We start from the raw sequence: 23,747 nt of genomic DNA on the forward strand, positions 1-23,747 counted from the left end.
TGAGTCATGGTTTGTGCTGGTATGTCATGGTGGTTTGTGTTTCTGCCTCGGGGATCTCTGTTGTTTGGGCAGATTTTTATTGACAACCTCTGCAAAAGTAGGTGTGTGTTTTATGTTACTATGTGAGGGTTGTGGTGGTGTATGTTCTGGAGGGCTATGTGTTGAATGTGGTGTGGTGCAGGTGTTATCCTTCTCCTCTTGACTGGCTAATCCAGTCTTGGCTGGAGAGTGCTTGGCCAGCAGTCAAACATGGTGGTAGTAGTGTGATGGTCTGGGGCTGCTTTGCTGCTTCTAGACCTGGAAGACTTGCTGCGATTGATGGAACCATGAATTCTGCTCTCTACTAAAAAATCCTGAAGGAGAATGTCCAGCCATCAGTTTGTGACCATAGGCTGAAGCGCACTTGTGTTCTGCAGCAGGATAATGATGTAAAACATACCAGCAAGTCCACCTCTGAATTGCTTAAAAAAACAAAATGAAGGTTTTGGAGTGGCCTAGTCAAAGTCCAGACTTGAATCCAATTGAGATGCTGTGGCATGACCTTCAAAAGGGAATTCATGCTTGGAAACCCTCCAATATGGCTGAATTAAAACAATTCTGCAAAGAAGAGTGGGCCAAAATTCCTTAACAGCGATGTGAAAGACTCATTGCCAGTTATTGCAAATGCTTGATTGCAGTTGTCGCTGCTAAGGGTGGCACAACCAGTTATTAGGTTTAGGGGACAATTACATTTTCACATAGGGCCATGTAGGTTTGGATATATATTTTTTTTAATAAATAAAATCATCACTTAAAAACTGCATTTTGTGTTTACTTGTGTTATCTTTGTCTAAAATTTATATTTGTTTGATGATCTGAAACATTTAAGTGTGACAAATGACATTAATTTTATACATAAATATATATGTATATATATATATATATATAAGTATATACACACACACACATGTATATATATATATATATATATATATATATATATATATATATATACACACACACACACACACACATACACACACACACACACACACACACACACAAACACACACACACACACATGTGTGCGTGTGTATGTGTGTTAGAATGTTGCAATTTTATTGCAATTTTATTGCACACATTTATAAATTCTGGGAAAATCTGCAAAACAGTTTTTCTCATTTTCATTTGCTTACTTGCTTTGCAGGAAGCTTTGAAGGAAGAAATGTATTAATTTGGATAATGCAGAATGGCATTAAAGTTAATGTATATCATGTTATGCATTTTGATATCTGTAATGTTAAAGAAGCCACTATTGTAAAATGTTTACATTTGTTTGTCAGTGGTCTTTCTAAAAGTAGTAAATGTGAGTCTCTGTTATTATGGGCTATGTAAAATGTATACTGCTTGTGTTATATGATTAATTCTTCCTATTTCTTCAAATAAGATAAAATATTTGCTAAAAATATAAGAGGACTACATTTTTGTTTAAGATTACCAGAAAAACTTTATTTACTTAAAAAATGCTCTACTACATTTTGCAATGATTTCTAAAATATTGTGGTAACACTATGCCCTAAACTCCTAAGACTGACTGCTTTGAGTGTTAGCTGCTAATATTTTATATTGACTCTTTTTCAGGGTACTGGATGATATAGCTGCCTATTCCAAACGATGTGAAAAGCTTAATATCTAACTATACAGTTCCAGTAATGAATGATTATATATTATAATGGGAAACGTAATGAAAACGTATAAGAAAAAAGACAGGCAGGAAATGATTAAAGAAACCTTGGAAAGGCAGGCACAGAAAACAAAATTAATTTTGAGGGACCACAGGATGCCATACATTCACTACAGTGATATACATTGGAATAGCGACTATTGATGCCTTAAAAAGCTAGACCTAATGCAATCGGTCGGATTATATACATAGAATGCTCAAACGTTGCCCTAGTGATGATTTCAGTCAGTGGTTATTGGCAAACTATGGCTGACACAATATAAGATCCATAATATACATTACTTTATAGACAAAATATACAAAAATCTGTTAGGAAAGTATAGAATACATGAGGCTCAAGATGAAACAGTTATATGTTTAGCACTGTCACATAAAATTATACAATTACATAAAATGCTTTTACCTGAGTAGTTCATTCTTTTCTAAGCTTTGACAACTACAGATTTTATTGAAAATGGTTTATTTAGTCTATAAAAAAATCTAGTCAGTGCCTTAATTTAATGCTTACTTAATGTCAAAATCTTAATGTTTTAAAAGTTAAACTGGCAAACAAAGAATTTCATTGGCTGAACATGTAAAAGGATCTGTATCATCTGAAGGAAGTATGCTCTCTTAAATGGCTGAAGAAAATTTAAAGGCTTGTAATCATATTATTTCAGAAGTTCTAGAGCCATTATATCTGCTAACTTGTATCGTCATGAGGAAATCTAAATTTTGAAGTTATGTAATTCTTACCAATTTATCAACATTTCGCAGAGAAAATTATGTCAGAACCCAAGAACATGAGAACTAAATATGACCTGTAATTAAGCAAGACAATTTTTTGCAATAGAAAACTGAACTCTTAAGAAGCCCTGTAATATGCTACTGGAATCACACATAAATAACTCCTAAAAAGTTACTAATTCACTCAAAAACATAAAACCACTCTTCTTCACTATATGATTTTTTTGACAACAGATATACATTATCATGCACATTATGGACTATATACATTAAATGTTAGGTTATAGTGACTTCCATGGCAAAATGTTTTTACCACAAACCAGTCCCTAGATCATGAGATGTGTACTTCAGAACTGTTACCACAGTACAACAGAATTAGCTTATCTGTGTCATCATTTTCCAAAATGTCCTTTAGGATAACAGCAGATTATTATTAATTATATGAAGACCTGCACTACTAAATTGAATCACTATTTCTATTCACTGCCACTAGAATTCTTTTTATTTAGCTTTGATCCAGTATGTTTAAAAGAAAAGTGAGGAGTGTTAGGGTAAACAACACAGAAAATGGAAAGATTAACCTCCCAAGTCAGGCTAACAAGAAAAAAATGACTTCAGGATTCAAAATGAGAAATGCAAATGTCAGTTTTGTTTCCTGCTTATTTCACTCACATTTCTGTATACCTGTGTTACTACCTAACTTCCAACATGTAAAACTAGTACACTTCTATGAGAAGAAGTTCTAAAAATTAAGCAAGAAATTCCCCTTACTACACACCTTCTCAAACAAAAATTAACCATATATATTAAAATGTAGACAAGGAAAAGAAAAACAAAGGGGACATGCAGCACAAATATAAGGCCAGATATAAAATACTTCCTTCGGTACCTTGTTTTCAATATCCCAAAGTGAACACACACCCTTGTCTAACCATCACCTGGAGATGGTGCGCTATTAATCATTCAATTATTTCATTGTTTTTTTTTCATCCCTCTGTCCTACACTCAGACTTTAACCTCCACCTGTCACTCACAGGACCTCGAACCCTTTGTTCCAATACTAGCCTACATCGCAGCCACTATCAATCCATTTCACTTCTGGGGCACTAACTGAAGTCACCTGATGTTCTTCTGGTACATCCTTTAATGCCATCTGCCTCTATTTTAGAGCTATATAAGCAAATCTGAACTGCCACAGGCATGTAATGCATTTTGGATCCATTGTTAGGAAGAATCTAAGTATATAGCTTTCCATGTTCAAAACCTCAGATGGCATGGAGAGTCTACATTCTTAAGGCAAAACTCTTAACATAACTAGCATTATTCCCCCTGGTGCTGCCTAATAATAGCTTAGTGCCTGACAGTATCACAAAACATATTCCCAGTGCCCTACCTCACCATCACGATATCTGCAACATAAAGAGGACACTGATGGATGTATTTCTATATAGAGGTCTGCTCTGGGGACTGCAAATGCAAGTGCTATATGTTTGCATTATCATGACACTGTCATCTTTCTGCTACATGGCCTCTACGGATCTTGTCTCAAGTTCCTCAATGGCCTCCTGATTTGAAAGAATACAGTAAGACTATGTTTTTTTTTCACGCCAGACAACAGCTTGATCAGTAGTTGCCTTTGCTCTAACTGCCCCAATTGCCTGGTGGGTTCCCAAAGCCTCAAAATATTTAACCTCAGCATCAAAGAGAAATCTGAACTGCAAGGTTGCCACATCAGGCCGACATTCACTCAGCTTCATTGGTTCTCCTAATTACAGCTGTTCACCTTTACTATGTATCTATGTTCTGTAAGCACTATATATGATCTACTTGGACCATAACCCTATAACGGAAGCCTTCCTCTGGAATTCTTGAAAATTTCAGCAAAGTGTATGGTTCCTTCCAGCAGCTATTCTCATCAGTAATTCTATCAAACAATATTATTTGCCTTATCTTTAGAAACAGGTACTTGTGCCATTGCACAAATGTAAACTTCTATGTCCACTATCTATAAACCTAGAAGAATCTGCAGAATCAAATGTTGCAGAATCTCATCACTTAATTGTTATCCAGCACATAACACACAGCATGGCTTTAGGCCAGAGTGCCAGTATATGGCACAGACACTGCTTTCCTTCCATCAGTTTTGGATTACTTTTACAGCCAATTCAATTGCAGCAAGTTGATAGATGCACTCCTACTAAACCTGTTAAAAGCATATGCCCCTCATAAGTCACTCTGACCTGCAGCAAGACCTGGACAGCCATGGTGTCACCTCTGCTTCTAATATGTGCCTCTTTATTAATCTGGGATTCAGTGGGCAGACCATAAGATTGAGGAAGGTTATTTCTAATGTCTATAAGTGGCTCTAGGAGCACCTCGTTGCTTGCTAATAAGGTGCATTTCTGTTTATAATAATTGTAGATAATATGTTTAATCACTGTGGAGAGTCAGTATTCATTCAACATACAGTTGACTCCACTGCTGCATTAGCTATGCAGTTGTTACTCACTTTTATTGCAGTTTAAAATGATTGATGTCTCCAAAACTAAGCTAATGCTATGCTTTACCTACTTATTCTTCTACTTTTATTAATTTTGATAATACCTTGACTCAGTCAACCATGTATCTTTGTATGTCCTTCCTTGACCTTTCACCCATTGAGAAAGTTAGTGCTACTACACTTTTTGGCTATATTAGTGATAAATGACTAAAACTTCACAAGCATGTGGACAATGTGGTAATCAAATATAATCAAAAACTTGCAAATAAAATAACTCTTACCTAATGTTATGTTGTCAGCAAATTCATTCCTTTATCCATATCTCCTGCATATCTCTTACTGGTTCATGGATACTTAGTAGGCTATTGATACATAAGGATAGCCTAACAGACCCAAGGTAGCTTTTAGCCCTTATATTTTACTTAAAAGTAACATGGAGATGTGCTGAACTAGGATATGTTGGACCATTTACATCATATTTCCCCTATCCATGAGGGACAGGGATGCTAAACTGAGAATGAGTTATTTATCTATTAGTCCAAATTATGTATGAATAGAGTAGGTGAAGAACTCTGCTTTATGTGAAGAGGGAGACAGTTTCATACAAGTAAACTTCTCTGTGATACATACCTATTCCTCTAACATGTTCTACTGATTTTACAAAGAGAGACAGAGAACTAGTGAGCAAGTGTTTACGATACCATTAGATTTGTGAATGTGTAATAGTTCTGACAGAACAGAATCTTTTGAAACTATTAGAATCCTGTAAGATACAGAGAAGCCAAGGCTTTGAGGTGGTCTGCATAGTTTTTATGATTAAGAAGCTTGATTTTTTTACAGTAAGAAGACAAGTGTTTGGACAGGGACATACCGAAAGGGGCATTATATTGAATATCAGGCATAATGACTAATGAGTACAGTGAAATGATCACATCTCTGGATCTAGATGTAATGCATTGAGATGTAAATTGCGCAAAGAAAAGGGATTTCATTACAGTCGATACATGGTGATCAAACGACAATTCTTTACTGACAAAATTCCCAGATCCATAACTACAACATCAGTTTTCAGGGTTGTGCTGTCATAGTGATAGTAACAAAAGATAATGTATAACTTACAGAACCTTCTAGATTTTCCCTTCCCTCCACCATAAATTACAGCAGACTTATAGAAGGTAATATGTCTTAAAGGTCACCACATTTGGAGCTCTTATTAATCTTCTGAGATATTACCATTGGTTAGTGTACGACCACCAAATGGTTCTCATTAAAACAAAAATGCTCACATTGACTCTGTGCTTTTCTGATTGTTGGTCTCACATGGATATGATTGAATAAAGAACTAATCAGCTAAACTTTGGCTGGTAAACTTGTTAATAGTCCACACACATACACAAACATATACAGATAGACAGATATGGATATGGATAGTGATATAGATACAGACATAGACATATAGGGAAAAATGTATATACATACAGTGGCACTCTTTACTTTCTTGCTGTTGATAAGTTCTAGAATGTTCTTCCCTATCAAATCAGGTGACATCCTGGAATAAAGGCTTTTACATCTGAACTAAAAAAGACATTCCTAGTTGTAGTAGAAATACCAACATAGCATTGCTGCTTCCACCTTCATCATGACTTTCTCTCCATGCCAAATGATCCTACATTACCAGATGTAGCATTGTTTTAAATCTTGCCCTGGATATTGACTCACCAACAGCCTAACCCTACACTATAATCCTATTCCTTTTATCTGTTTTGCTTTCCCCATGACAGATAGCTTTCCTCAGCATCATTCACAATACGTGGCCTCATTTTTTCTTGTGGGCATATTTTTAAACTGGTTAAACATTACTGCTGAATTTTCATCCCTTTCATATTGTTACTAAAACTCATCCAGTATTATGAACAACTTTTTCTCACTGTATGTGTAGTGAACTATCTTGGCAATCCATTCAGTAGTGCATGCATTTGTTCCTCCAAAGCTACCATTTATATTTCTTAATCTTCATCCAACTTTTCTCTGTAGTTATGTACAACTTTGCATACATCTCTTGACTGTACAGGACTTGCCATTCTCACATGTGATTAAGAAATGTTTCAACTGCATCCAGTGCCATCCAGACAAAGATAAGTTCTTGCACTTGATTTAAAACATTCCAAGATGGCTGCACAGTGATTAACATCTTAACTTCAGCTCTCCAAGTATGAAGAAAAACAAAAGAAATTAAAAGATATTGGCTAGGAAATCTGTCACTTTTAAGATATTCAGTTACTGGCTAGTAAGTACACTGCCTGGATGCCAGCAAATAAGAAGAAATTAAAAGAGACTGAAAGAAAATAAGCTAGAAAAGATGAACAGAAAATACTGACAGGGAACAATCCTGCAGTAAAAAGCTGTTCAAGTTGCAGCTTTGGTACAAGGCATGGCTACCAGCAATCTACAGGAAAAATAAGTCAAACATGCCCAAAGCTGATTAGGATAAATGAAACACTGAAGGAGCATATCAATTCAAATAACAAAGGGCTGGAAAAAATGCAGAAGCTTAAATAGATTGTCAGTTAAGCTGATAAAACTGCAAAAAATTCAGAGGTCAAATTCTAGAAAAGGCTGGCTGAGTATGAACTTGTTCAAGAGATGTTTCAAAACTGGCAGAATTAAAGGACACAGCACGTAGGGAAAATCTGAGATTTTCTGCACTATTAGAGAAACTAGAAGGAACAGACTACATTCATTTTATGAAGGCACAAACAAGCAACTGGGCTGGTATTCCACTGCAAGAACTGTTAATTGAAAGGGCACACAGTGTGTATGCTTCAAATCTGGCCGTGAAAAAACAGCCAAGACCTGTATTAGTAAAGATGCAAACCTACCAAAAGAAAGAGTTGATTCTGACAAAACTGTGGTAAAAAGAAAACATATTAAAAGTTGCAGACAGTAGAGTACTTGTGGAAAATTATTATTCACTGTACACCAGGCAGAAGAGAAACAAATGTATTCCAGTAATCAGGGAATATCAAGAGGTAGGTATGAGATCAAGCTGCTGTGTCCAGCTGTATTTAGAATATATTTTCCTAGAGGATCAAAGTACTTTTTTGATGCAGAACAGGCTAAGGAGGAAATAAAAAGTTTGTCAAAAAAGTGAGCCATCAAGCAGAAGGGACTCTGCTTCTCTTTTTTCGTATATTAAACAAACAGAAAAATATTGCCAGTGAAAGCTTTTCAACTGTTCCAAAGGAAAACGCTTGAGAGACAAAGAAAAGCACGAGTTGATTAGAAGAACTGGGAGTACCTTGGAATCGAACCAGAATCTGGAGTTGGGAGATGGAGATGAAAAGAAAGAAGACCAGCAACATGGAAATTACTGAATAAATGTGAGACTGCAATGCATCAGTCATGTTTTTGAAATACAGCAGTATAAGAAAAAGTGGAAAGAGTGGATTTTTTGACTTTGTTAAACCTGTGTGGAAATAAAAGTCATTGACCTCACTTTATGTCATCAGTGTTTGGAACAACACCGAGGGGAGGGGAAGAGTAAGGAAAAGGGTAACTATAAGTAAAACAATTTCTGTTGTTAGTATTTGTATGAAACGTTTTACAACATAAATTGCATGTTTTACAATAAAGTATTTTTAGTTGTTGTATGTGTTAGTTACTAAAGTAAACAGATGCCGTTTTTCTTCTTTCTTTCTTCTTTTTAACATTAATGCATTGTAATGCAGAAATGTGCACATTACAATGCAAAAAGAGATAAAAGGCTAGACAAAGTATGTTTAAGTTATTAGTCTGTAATATTGGGCTGCTGGGGTGGGGGTTGGGGTGCTTAATCTAATAAGTTTTAAGTGGAGAAAGTAAATAAGATTACACTGAATAAACTGAAAAGTTTTCCTTTTGCAAAAAAATGTTTCAGCATGTCTTTAGAAGCCTGCAGCTGAGGATTACATTTTTTTCTTTTACATTTCCATGGATATAAGTTAATAATAAGGTAATAAAAAGCCAGAACACTGGTTTCTGCAAGGCTAAAATTTAATGTTTTCTGAAAGCATGTAAGTTATTTTTCAGATCTGAGACGGCAAATAAAGATAAAAAAGAACAGACACCGATTAGTGTAAGTAGCAGTACATGCAATTATATGCATCTCAGCATAGTTAACCTCAACTGTAGGTTAATTAAGGTCTATGTTAACAGCTGTCTATTTGGGACAATTGTTCCTATTAGGAAGGTTAAACTTCATTATTTGAAGAGATACATAGTTTTGTGTTTCTATTTGCTGACAGTTTTCATTAATACAATAAAAGTCTTGTAAAATGTAACATAGGTTCCAATGTTTAGGACAAGACAAAATGTATAAAGGATTAACTTGACATACATTAATGGCTGCATGCATCACAAAATTAGGAAAAAGACATTTAAAAATGTTGTCATATATAATAGGCGTGAATAATGGCAACTTATCATAATGGTAATACTTTACATACTATTTTGGAATGTGAATGGTCTCACAGATATATGGTAATACTTTACATACTATTTTGGAATGTGAATGGTCTCACAGATATAGACAAAAAGGAAAGAATATTTAATCATATTAAGAAATTCAGAGTGAAAACAGCAATGCTATAGGAGACACATTTGGAAACAACTGATCGTGTGAATTTGACAAAGAAAGGATTCCATGATGCATATTTAGCAAAATATCAGGGACAAAGGAAAATAGGAATATTTATAGTAATTGCTACAGGAGTTCCAATAGTGATAGAAGAGGAAAAAAGGTAACAATAGCAGATGTGTGGTAATAAAGGGCTACCTGCAAGGGAAGAGGATTATGCTGGCAAGTACTTACTGTACATTCCAACCAAAAAAAATGCTATTATGGAGCTTAAAATAATTGGTAGAAATAATAAGCTTTCAGCAGGGAATATAACTTATAGGTAGGGAATGGAATTTGAGCTGCAACAATGAGGACATATGGGGGGGCTAGAAGGGAAAATACTGGGCTATGCAGGAGAAATGTACTGAGACACTCAGTAAAACATATATACAAACTAAACTGTAGGGCAGGCACCCCTGGGGCAATGTCAGTAAAACATGTTTATAATCGACACTGTAGGGCAGGCACTCCTGAGGCACTGTCAGCAAAAAATGTATACAAGCTACACTGGAGGGCAGGCATGACAGAATGAGTATTTCCATTCCGGGGAGGGATGATTTGCCCTCCCCCATGATGAATGGATTGGATGTCTCTGGTGTAGACTAGTTAAACTGCTATACATACCTTCTGGGAATAGATGATGGACTCTGCTGCCATTAGCTGTTTATAAGGTGAGGGGCAGTGTAGCATTGACACCCATTGCACGTCTCAACCAAGGATTTTGCTAGGCATTTTCAAGGGATATAGGGCTTCAAGATAAAAACTCAACCTCATCTGATGGTTGTTTTAATGTTGTCACCTTCCAGCTAACCCTCATTCTAGTAATAAGGAATGAATGGGACAAGTGACTGGCAGGGGACTAATGACTACCAGGCAGCAGGAAAAAAAAAAACAGAGATATTATTTCTCAGGGTTGATTTCCTTTTGAACAGAAATTGGCATTGAATATTTTGAGTTTCAGGATTATCGCTGCTAATTCTGTAAAGTTTCCAAACCTTTTGCATTCTTAGATTTTGGAAATGTAAAATTTGAAGCATTGTTGTGATATTTTGATTAGAGTGCACTGGAGCTTCTTGGCAGACAATGGTCCACTTTCTATTTGTATACCACTATGCTCTCTATCTTTATGTACACACACACATACACACACACACACACACAAGTACTGCAAATATAACTGTACTTTTTTCAGGTGCAGTCCGGTAATGCAGTGCATGGGAAGACATGAGAACATGCTACCCTAGACATTGAGCAAAGGTTACTTTCTGTTTGAGAAGTAAGCAAAAAAAGTGTATAATTAGATGCATACTATCCCAAGGTAGTGCTATCAAAGAAAAGCTGCTTTGCAACATAATACCTATAAATCTCTTAATCTGGATGAGGAGCATAATGATTTCAGAAAACTGAGGGAGATGCTCAGAATTCAGGAACATTCTAGAGTTTGCCAGACTGGAAAATGTACACACTAAAGGGAACTTGTCTAAATATTTCTGTGATCCAGACAAAGGTATATGTGGTCTGGAAATGATCAAATGCTGGAATAGGGATGTGCAGCCAAATGGCAAGAAGATGAAACAGTTATGCCCTCCTTTTACAATCATGGGGTCTTTGGAAAACACTGTCAAAGGGAGTGGGTAAGTATGCATTCTGCATGTTCAAGGCCACTGTAACTACTGTCTGTGCCAACAGAGAAAGATGCAAATCTTGTTTAAAGCGAAGGTTAAAGTTCCTAAAATCATACAGTAAATAGTTACATAATTTAGTAAACAAATACAGAGTAAAAAAAAAACACATGACAACATGGCCAGCTACAAGATCACAAAGGCAACATTACACATAACAAAGGTAGTTAACATAGAAGGCACATTACAAGCTCACAGGAAATTACAAAGGAGTGCTTGAATTGTCCACATCTTGTCTTGTTTGTCTTGAGCAAATTGTTCAGTTTTATGAGATTTAAGCTAGGCCTCTTCCAATCTTTCCTAATTGACACTAAGCAGAGTCAGAAATAAAACCTCTTTCCCTGTTCTACAAACTGCATTGGGAATACTACATGTCCGCCCACTACAAGCTGAGGTAAAGGAAAAGAAAAGCACATTATCTACTGGAGAAAATGAAACAGGCCCAAAATTGATGTTGTTCCTAATTTGATAGTATAACACACTGATACTAACTCCTGTATGCATGTGTCTAATGATATACAAACCCTCTGAGTTAAGAAAGTATACATCTTCCACCCAAGAGATGGGATGGGGGATAGGATTAAAGGGATGATGGGAACACTCATCAGTGATCACTGTTGGAAGGAGCCTTACTCTCACTGTACTGTGAGTTTTCTCTGTACTGTCCTTATATGGTGTGCTTACAGGAGACAGGCAATTTAGAATTGATAGATATAGCATAGGCTTTATATTTTCTGTGGTCTTTTCCTTCCCTTTTAGGTTTTTCAGTATATGTTGGAAACTGTAATTAAACAAAAGTTCTGATGTAATGTGCAATCCTGAAACCATTCCTAAGCATTATCAGCCTAGGGCTCAGCTCTAAATTATGGGTGCCTTCTTAAATGAGTACAAACATTAGAAGTCATAAAGTACAATTATCTCCATATTTTGTAATATGCAGACAAAACATGTCAGAGAGTTGTGCCGCATAGACTTGCATTTTACAGCAAAGAAACGTATTATTTACTTTATTTATTAACCAGACTTGTGCACTGAAACACTTGGACCCTTTTCAGAGTTAGCCTGGGAGCATACCTATCCTGGGTTACTGGAACAAGATCACTACCAGAGCGTAGGTTTACTCCTGTATGATTAACTACCAAACAGCAGTATGTTGTGCAGGATAATCAATGTGTTTCACAATCTGGCCCTGATGGGTATATTTGTTTGACTAAATTCTTTCTGTCATCTGGTAGAGTAATTATAAAAAATGTTTTCTTTAACTAGTTTGGGGTACACTAGGTTAATCATAGCAGATTAGGCCACAGAATTATTTTAAAAATGTTTAAGCTGCTCCCCCAAATCTCCCCAAGTCAAAGTACTTATCCTCAGAAAATGAATAATAGAGCTAATGGCATAATTATTGAAAGTTGGCAGCTCACCAAATCTTGTTAGAGGCAAGCAAACTTTTTGGTAGTCCATCTGATCTGCTCCTCTATTAAACTTAATGTCTCACCACAGAGGATTCCTCCTGGGATGAGCCATATAAGGGATCCTTATTCTCAAAGTCTATACCCAGACCAGGGGGTATTTTCTGTGCTTATTCCAGAGACTCTCCATTCCCCTCAGATCTTGAAGAAGAAGGACAGGGACATGACTGCCTTTATCTCCTTTTTGATATAAGCAGTCCTCAATGCAGAAGACTTTCCAGAAACTCTCAAAACTTAAGTTGTTTACTGCTATAATGGACATTATACCTTATTTGTTAATAAGCTACAGGAATGACAAGTGAAATATTGGATTACTGATAGACTGATCACCAATACAGGTACTCCATTATATAGGTATTTATAAATGGAACATCTTCTATCACAAAAGCAGTCAGCTGAGACAGAAGCAGCTGTGAGTGTAAAAACTGTTATTAAATTGTTTTCTATATTGGAGCTTTTCTCCCCAGGCCTCTGCTGAAAAAGGGCTTTAGCTCAGTCGGACACTCCCAGTCAACAAATGTAAAATAAATAAATAAATCTTCCTCACTGCAAGTGGTTTGCATCCATCTTAACCAAAATAGCTGAGAAATCAGAAGATCAAGAGTAGGAAAAATATTGGGATTTGCCAGATTCAAAATAAAATTATTTATACCCAATGCCTGGGAAATGATATTCACGACAGAGCAATTATTTGGCTTTATATGAGACATTCTGGCATTGGAAGCCATTTTGCACCCATGACGGCCTCCTCTTCTTGAACTCTGTTTTAAAGCTGTAAGGTGGTAGCGAGGTAGGAAACACAGCAGAGTTTTAAAAAAAGTGCTTTTATGGCAAGTGTCCCAATCGGTGCAGGGAGCTTACTGTCTAGATGCACTATGGTCCATGGATGAGTGTCACTTGCTGGGGGCTGTGGTGGTGTGAGTGTGTGTCAGCTGGGACACAACATCATAAGTTGGTGCAGCACTGGAGCTCAGCCTACTGGACAGGTCAACAACATACATGACAGAGAGTTCAGCATCCTGTGCACACCTCCACGTACGAGAGATGGCTCTGTCAGGAGTTAAACTAGCTGTACCAGGATCCTGGCTAGATGCTGGTTTCCCATGTGACCTTGACTGACATTTGCTAGAAGATGTGCCAGCATAATGATGGTTATGACAACTGAGATGCCCTTTCCTGGGAGTAGACACCCCCACAATAAATGTGGATGTGAAAGTGTTAGCAATGCAGGAACAGGATCTTGACCATCCATGGCCATGTTGTGGATATAGCAGATGACTGCTTGTAAAGATGCAACTTCGTGCACACACAATCAACCAAAGTTTTTAGACCTATCCGGCACATCTACTTCCCTGACTGCCATAGTTGCCTCTGCAGTTCCTGCCCTTCCTAAACCACCTGTATCAGTTGTACATACTGGTAGCAGTGTTAGTGGAGGTCATATCTTTGTAACCCACTGACAGTTGGCATACATTTTGGCAGATATCCTCGACAGGAGGTTTGATGCCCACATTGGCCAAATAGAGACATTTTGTGGTGACTTGCTGAGTCATATCCCTACCCCCAACTGGTTTTATAATCTGAGCCAGGGCCTGGTGGAGACAGTACCCAGGGTAATGAACAATCTTCCACTGGGTCTTAGCTGACAGGGACAGCAGTTGTGAACACCCAGTCCTATCCTCCAACCTTGTGAGCCCCACTTTTGTGTCCATGCATACCGCTATTGTTCATGTACTCCTGCCCTCACCTTTTTTCTTCCCTCTGTCTGTCTGATTTCTCCTTCACCATTGTATATCACCCTTCCTTCATTTTGTTACCCCACACTGTCAGTCAAGTCTGCCTTCCTCGGCTACCTAACCTAGACCTCCTACTTTCCCCTTCTTCCCTTATTTCTTCCCCTACTATCCCTTCCCTTCATAAAACTAAAATGGGCACCTGTCCCACAAAAAAGGATTTCCCTTCCACCCCACCTTTATCTTGCTCATTCCTTATTTGTTCACCTTCTTTATACCCTCTGGTCTCTTCCCTTTTTGATGTCTTTCCTATACACCCATTCTCAACCTTTAATCTGGTCAAAAAGAGAGAAATGCACCACACACATGCCTAGAAAAGGGCTTTCAAGGCACTTATCTGTTTAGTGGTCATACTATGTGCAATGATTTATGAATAGTACTATCAATGCCCATTTACAACCAATGAGAAATGTCACTGCTCATTATATAGCAACAATGAAGTCCAGTCAATGTCATGTGATGCCATATGTTTATTGACCTCAGCTGCTATTGGTCATGCAAATGAGCTGAGGACCATTGTACAGTAGAAGGTAAATATGAAACAGGGTAGGTTATGCTTTTATTCTGACTAATTCCATGGTTCATCTTGGTCACAAAGTGAATTAGAGGGTGTCAGTGTTCAATGTGGGCAACTGAAATCCCTTAAAGATGCTATGTTTTTTTTTCACTTTTCTGCTTCCATTCTGAATATGTGTAACACTCAAATGCTATGTGCTCCCCTGTCACTTTCATTGCACCTGCTTCTATGGCTTACCTTGTTAAGAAAGTACTGTCTAGAGTGTAATCACACAACGTTGATGGTTCAAATCCCCTCAAGATTGAACTGGTGTTTTATTTTGTTTGTTTTATTTTTATTAATCCCATTTACATTATCATACAAGTACAGATACAGTAACCCATTTTTTTTAAAAACTTTATTAAATTATCATTTAAAACATAGGCAAACATACAGTAACAGAAATGAAAGCATGCCAGTTTAAATTTTTTCCCCATTTAAATACAATATAAATCACCTATATTTTCTATGCTGCGATCCTCAGGCCAACATTACAAAAAGTTGATGAATTCCTGCCTTAACTTAAACTTCACTCTTCCTCCTCCTGAACATTATACATGCACTGTTCCCACAATTTCCATTTACTTCTGTGTAATTTGCTCATTCCCTTTTCTAAGAATCCCTCTTCCAGTTATTTTATCTCTTCTATAATTTTTAATAACTCAAAAATAGCTGGTGTATAGTTCGATTTCCATTTGCTAGTAACTGCTTTTTTGGCAGCTAACAGACTTAAACTTAATAATGCCTTACGATGTCTAAGCAATTTAAATCTTGCATCCCAGCTCAAAAGAATAAGTTCCTTACTTACTGCCATTTGCTCACCCAATATACTCAGTGGGGAATTTTTTAAATCTGCCAACTCATTACACTCCCAAAACATATGTCTCATGTTATCACTTTCTTCTCCATCACACCTCCAACATTTTCTATATACCAGAGGAAAAAAATCTTTGAAGTCTGCTTGGGGTATAAAAATACCTATGCTTTGAAGCAAAGATCCTAAACCTTTTGGACTTGTTGCATACTTGGGAGTTATACATACGTTTTCCATTGTTTTCTTGTAAATTGCTTTTCCAGTCTTTCTTCCCAATCTTTTCTAACGTCTTCTGATTGATTCTTACAGTTATCATACACTATGTTCTATGCCTTACTAAGTATTCCTTTTTCAACAGCTGCTTCTCTTCTAGATTGTACTAAAAACTCTTCTCCAGCAGGTGCTTCATTTAAAATTCCCATATCCCTTTCTTCTTGCCTGTACTCTGAGATCAAACCCTGGTAGTGATGGCAGTCTCCAGCCTGCAATCCAAATGTCTTATTGGCCTCATCCCACTCTATTACCTTTCCTGCTTGAGTTACTGGCTCTCAATATCTTGGTTCCTTTGTCAGGTTTTTCCAGTAAATTCCAGCCCCTCTTGCCTATTTTCTGTATGCCTACTTGCAGTCATCAATCTTTTCTCCATTCCCGTATTGGCTTAGTTCTTAAAAGACTTTCTGATATTTTATGAATATAATATTCTGTATGGTTGTTATTATTCTCCTTAAGGATCTGCATCCAAAATCCTACTCTCTCTCCCCATTTCTTGAACTTCCCCTTGGCTTCATCATTATCCTTTCTACTTTGAATTATAACCTTCTGCTTCTGTCATGTATATACGCCTCAACTGTGTAGCTCTCAAACAGCCCTTAAAATCAAGTAAACCTAAACCACTGTGTTCTTCTGGAAGGATCAATGTATCCCACTTATCTTCTGAACCCTTTCCCTCCCAGATACATTCCTTCAATTTTTCATTAATTTTTGTCCACAACTTCTCCTCACATTGATAAACATATGCCTGACTCATACACAAGATTAAAATGACTAAAACATTTTCACTTCTTTTATTTTGCAATCCATATCCATAAATAAGAGTTTCCATTTCCTCAATACTTGTATTATTTTTTGTTTAGTCTCTTCCCATATATCCTTAGCTGCCATAACAGAAGCCATTTTAATCCACAATCCTGAATACTTAATCTTAACATGTCCCCATACATATGGGTGTTGCTGAACCAATTTGTGTGAGAGTACATAGTTTAGTGCTATAGCCTTTGCTTTATCTTCATCAGTTTTATATCCCAAAAAGACAGGAAACTGTCTCAAAATATTCCACAACACTGAGTTGCCCTTTACTGGATTTATCAGGTACATAAAAATATCATTTGCAAATATAGCCATGTTTTTAATTACTATACCAATTATATCCTTAAACGTCTGATTCTCTTATTTTCTTTGCCAATGGCTCTAAATATTATGCAAATAATAAAGATGACACCCCTGCCTGGTTCCTCTGTTCAAACGCAGCTTATCTGAGAGGGACTCTCTCACTTTAATTCTTGCTTCCGATCCTTCACATACCCTTGTAATTAACCTTATTATTATATCAGGAAATGCAAATGTTTCCAATGACCTACTCATAAAATCTCAGCTTACTCTACCAAATGTTTTCCCTGCATCAGGACCTACACAGAACAGTTATTTTCGTACATTTTTCTTTCTTCTGGATCATCATTGTTCTGTTAATGTTGTCAAATGTTTGTCTACTCTCCACAAAACCATGCCGATCTGAGAAAGTGCCAGTGTCTTATTTTTACTTCATTACCTTGCATTTTTAAATTACTTTTTATTGGCACATGATCAAAAATAGTTATTGGATGTGTGTTGAAACTTTCAATTAAATGCACATGTTCCTCTGAAATAAAATTTCTATCTTGTCTAGCCCATTTATTGTATCTTGGGGAATAATATGTAAATTTGGAGTTCCTACTACTGAATTCACACCTTACATAACAAATATTTTCATAAATTTCTTTAGAAATCTACCCTCTATTGTTATATTATCCCTTCTAGGTCCGCATGACACATCCTCACTATTGCAAAGCAAATTCCATTCCCACTTATAAATAATATTCCCTGATGAAAACAGATTATTTCTCCCAAAATTTTCTTAATAGCACTTTTCAGTGGAATATAAACACATGCCATTGCAATTCTCCTTCTTTGCCAATAGCCCATTATTACCACAAATCTACCATTTTTGTCTTTTTTCCTTGTGTGTCACAATTGGAGCCCCTTTAGCAATTAGCATAATCATTCTCCTTTTCCTCTGTCAATGATATTCTGAATATTCATTTTGAAATCCACTCTTTGTCAACTTTACATGCTCCTTTCATGTCTCTTGCAGCATTGCTAATTACAATCTACTGATAAGGCTTCACCCACATTTAAAACACCCCTAACCATGCACTACACAAAACTGTTTTACGGTATATAACATGCAGCTTACGGTTTATACAACTAGTAATAAGAACAGTTGTTTTACTTACAGTTAGTTTCCCCCTTTTAGGGTCATTTTAAACAATAATGATATAAAGAGAGGAACATTCTTTACAGTCCACCCACAAGTTTAATTAACAAAGTCAACAAAAGTCCAATGCTTTTCAGCTATTTTTTTTTGCAAAATCATATTTTGCAAATTTGATACAATGCTTTATACTTTTCCATTTATTCACTAATTTCAGAGCTTCTGGTCTTCTTACTTTTCACTTCCATTTTCCAACACTAGACTCTGGTTCAAGTCCAAGATACTGATGAGTCTTCTTGTCAACTCCTGTACTTGTTTCCATCCTTCAAACATTTTCCTTTGGAACTTTGGAAAAGCTTTCACTGGCAAAGTATCTCTATGAAACTTATCATCATTATAATGAGAAACAGAGTCCCCTTCTGCATGCTGACTCACTTTTTGTTGGATAAACTTTTTTGTTTCCTCTGTAGCCAACTCTACATCAAGAAATGACTTTGCTCCTTCAAGAAAAAAACACTTTGAAGACAGCTGGATACAGCAGATTGAATTTCACGCCTGTTTCTTGACATTTCCTGATTGCCTTTCTTCTGCCATATGTACATTGGATAATCATTTACTACACTCTGCTGTCTCCCGCTATTAATACTTTGCCCTTCTGCCACAATTTTGTCAGTATGAACTCTTTCTGCTGGTATGATTGCATCTTTACTAATATAGGTCTTAGCTGCTTTGCCATAGCCAATTTTGGAGTATACACTTGATGCACCCTTTCAATTAACAAATGCTGCTGTGAAACACTAGCCCAGTTGCTTATTTATGCTTTTATAAAATTAAGGCAGTCTGTTCCTTCTGATTTCTCTGGTATAGCAGAAAGTTTTTTTTTCTGTGTGCTCCACTTTCGAACTCGACTATTTTTAAACAGTTCTTTTTCAGAAACCTCACATTCAGACAGGTACTTCTTCATGTTAGCATATGATGTTTGCAGTTTTATCAATTCTTTTTAATGGCAGCCTTTTGTTGTTTAAATTGATATATTCCTTCGATGATTCATTTATTTTAATCACACTGAGCACATTTGATTTATTCTTCGTCTAAATTACTGAACCAAAGCTGAAGTTTGAATTGCATTTTGCTGAGCAGCTGCAGAATCCTTTTCAAAAAGTGTTTTCTCTTCACCTTTTCTGGTTGATTTTCTTTCAGGTTTTCCAAATTTCTTATTTGTCATCATCCAGGCAGTATATTTACTAGCCAGTAACTGAACTGCACCAAAAAAAAAAAAAAACATTTTCAATAGCATTCCTTTTATCACTTTCTGTTTTCACAATGAGATAGCTGAGGCTATGCTGCAGCCATCTTAGAAGTCTCTACAGTGATCAGTTTTTGATGATATCAGGACTGGTGTAGGGGTGTAAATCATATTACTGTTTTCTATCTCACCCATCCTGTCTGAGATTCATATTTTTAAGTTTAAATACTTCAGACTGACATCTGTGTGTATGTCTCATATCCTGTTCTCCATTGTGTTTTGCTTGCCAGATTTGTCCATCAGCTCCTTTTGAAGTCTTCTGTCTGTTTCTGTTTATTTATTTTTGCTGCTCTGATACTGCCTCTACCTTCAGCCTTCAGACAGTGATCCCTTACCTCCATCTAGAAGACATATCCCTGCTTATCTATAGCCTTGAGTTACAGCTACAGGTCAGGACCTTATCATTACCATATCTGCACATTGTTTTGAGTTGACTACTCTTGAGGCTCATGCATTGTTAAAGTTTACAACAGCTGCTCGTACTTCAATGTTGTTGTGACTTTCCCCAGGTCCTTACTGGGCCATGACTAGCAGCACATAACTGCACACAAATTGGCCAACTGCACTCATTGTCAATGAGTCTCAGAGTCATTGTGCATGCATTGCAAAGAGTGATGCTTTAGCTACTATCAAGGACACGATGTTTCTGAATCATTGAAAATATCTGAAACCAGATTTACAGAGAATACAACTGGATTCTGTAAATCTCCTTAAGGACAGAGGTATGCTAGCATTTAGCTCTTTTCATTTTATCTGACCTTTTACTCATTTTACCAGAGATTTTACTAAAACTAATTTAAGAAATGTGATTGGTACCCAAACAACAAAAATAAACTTTGACTGAAGTGTGAAATACATTATCCCAAAAGAAAGTACATTTTCACAGAATGTACAATACATTTTCTGTCAGTTTTCTGCATCATAAAATCTTATAAAGCCCCTCCATTTAAAAAAATGACAATCTACAGAGTAACCAAGTCAAAGAATACTACTGCTAAAATTTCTCATAAACCAAACCAAATCACTGTACTATCAGAGAAGCCTCTGTTTAACCCCACTTACTTTACTTACTCCAATAAATGTAAAACAAAAAAGATGTTAGTAAATATCACAGGAAACTTATTACTAAAACATGCATTAAATGACCATACCTGAAATCTAGGCATACAACGAGCCCAATTCTAATGCCGGACAGTATGGCAGTTCTTCTTCAAAAAGTTGTAGGTAACCTAACTTTTCCATATTCATTTTCATTTACTTGTTTATTCACTAGGTAAACACAATTTCAGCCATGACCTGGGACACATAAGGATAGTTCCTTGTAGAATAGCCTGTCAATCATCATGTTCTGGGTTAGTCACTAGACTAATAATGTATAATCAACCTTTGATCATCCACCAAAAAAGAGGCTCCAAGTGATGCCACTTTTTATTTAAAGTGAATAAAATATACTGGTTTTATATTTGGCTCTGGGTTTCCTTTCTGGAGTTGGCAGTATTGCCTGGAGCCTCTTTTTTGGTGGACTTTCAGTTGGTTATACATTATTTGTGTTTGATGTCCTCTGATTTATTTCTTGGTTCATGGTAACTAGACTACTAAAAAAGGCTGATGCAGACATAGAGAAAATGGTTACTTATTACAACCGCGAAACAGCAATTGCGCAAATACGGAAACGTTGACACATATTGAGTGAACCGGGAAAACACCGAACATTCTGAAGCACGAAATTCAAAATGTCGAATTTTCATAGTTGGCCCTTCTCCTGTATAGCTCCTTAAGGTAAGTGTGCAATAGTTACGGACCTTAGGGTTAGGGTGTGGGTTAAGGTAAGTGCATACATAGTAATATATGTAAGCTTTAGTTTAGGGTTAGAAGTAGGGTTTTGTTAAGTGTATGTATGTGGATTATTTATTTTGTTTGGGTATAACTCCTTAATGTAGTTGTGTAATAGTCACAGACCTTAGGGTTAGGGTGCGGGTTAAGGTAAGTGCATACATAGTACTACATGTCAGCTTTAGTTTAGGGTTAGAAGTAGGGTTTTGTTAAGTGTATGTATGTGGATTATTTATTTTGCTTGGGTAGGTAGTACATAGTGGGTGGTGGGGTTGGCCATCTATGCCGATTTGACATTTTGAATTTCGCCATTCAGGACATTCGTTGTTTTCACAGTTCGCTTAATATGTTTCACCGTTTCCGTATTCATGTATGTGAGTTTTCGCGGTTTTGATATAGACCCGGAGAAAACATACAAACTCTGCAGGGACACTAAACAGATGAAATGACTGCAATATAGATTGGGGATTGCCACAAGGTACATAGTTTTATAATCATCTTTGGGCACTGTCTGTTTTTAGCTAAGTTTGTAATAGACTGTAGACTGTATGAACCTCTATTTAGCAGGATACATTTGGAAAGCCACACTACACATACAGAGGTCAGAGCATAAACTTATGGGGTGCATTTAGGATGACTGAATAGGCTTATAAAGGCCCCAGTGGTCATTAGCCTAACATGAAATATGAGAAATCCTTTGGTTCCTTATTTCTTATAATTCTGGCAATTAAGTGGTCTCAATGGAATATTTTATAGGGGAATCTAGAAGGGCAAGGACATTAAGCAACTTTGTCTCATAAAGTAAGCATATGGGGGCAGATGAGATTCAAATATGGATCTCCAGCTATGCTACTTAGTACTTTAACTACTATGCATTCTTTCCTATCAAATCATTTTACAAGTTATAAAACCACTAAACATAATGGAATATAACAAAAAGCCAAACTTATAAACCATCATTGTAGATATCAGCTATACCCCATACATTTGAAAAATGTTTTTAGCTAGCAGACCTGAAGAGTGATTCATTGCAAAATATTAACTAGGGAAGGGGAAGGCTAATTAGGGAGGGGGAAGGCGGCATGTGTGCAAGAGCAATTAAGATGATGCTTTAAGGATTCTGGAGAACACTGTGGATAGTATTTTATCATGTTTATTTATTTATTTAAGTTTGTTAACTAAATGAGTGCAGTGTTCTGAAGATCCTTTTCAGTTAGAACCCTGGCAACTTGACATACACAGTGTTAACAAAAACAAAGGTACAAAGAAAGGCATACAGTTCATACAAAGAGCTTCTATAAGCATAAACTTGCACATAGTTTTCACACAGGTTTTAAATCAAGCAATTACAGTTACACATTTCGTTATAAGCACATGCTTTTAATTGAAAGTGGACAATGTTGCATAGTGAGGTTTCCCAAATGTGGAATTTATTGTAGTATTATTCATTGCTAACCACTTTTTATTATGTTTACACACAATGATTGCACTGTTAGTAGTGGCTATGATATTCATAGACCTGACTATGATTCGCTGAAACATAAATTGATGTTATTAGCAGCTATGACATTGTCAGAAGTGACTATAATGTAAAGAAATGTATACCGATGTTGTCAAAAGTGAATATGATACTTAGAAATGTATATTGATGTTATTAGTGGCCATGACATTGTTAGCAGTGACTATGATGTTGCAGAAATGTATATTTATGTCATGAGTGGCTATGGCATTGTTAAAATTTTCTGTGATGTACAGAAATATACAGTGATGTGTTTAATGGCTATGAAGTCATTAGAAGTGACTATGACATGCAGAAATATACACTAATGTTATTAGTGGCTATAACTTTGTTAGAAGTGACTATGATATTTCAGAAAAATATATTGATGTTGTTAGTAGCTATAACATTGTTAGAAGTGACTATGACATACAGAAATGCATATTGATGTTATTAGTGGCTATGATGGTGGTGTGCTCTGCTTAGTAATATGTCAAACACAATATAGAACATGCAGTATGTATAGCATGGGCACTATGTACAGGTGATATACCTAGAAGCTACAGCTCTTAAAATAAATTACTATTAATGCAATGCAGCATCAAATTTATATTCATATATATGCAATGCTGTTGCATCAAAATGAAGGAGGGGAGCTTGGTG

At 36.4% G+C, this 23,747-nt stretch overlaps 1 protein-coding gene across 1 annotated transcript in view; it reads right to left on the minus strand.

Annotated features, from left to right (window-relative positions):
* ERC2 (ELKS/RAB6-interacting/CAST family member 2) overlaps positions 1–23,747 on the minus strand; it is a 6,021,505-nt gene that overhangs the window by 2,813,456 nt on the left and 3,184,302 nt on the right. The window lies entirely within an intron of this gene.

The sequence above is a fragment of the Protopterus annectens genome, chromosome 7.part1 (assembly GCF_019279795.1).
Source record: "Protopterus annectens isolate FY-2018-M chromosome 7.part1, PAN1.0, whole genome shotgun sequence".
Classification (NCBI taxonomy): domain Eukaryota; kingdom Metazoa; phylum Chordata; order Ceratodontiformes; family Protopteridae; genus Protopterus; species Protopterus annectens.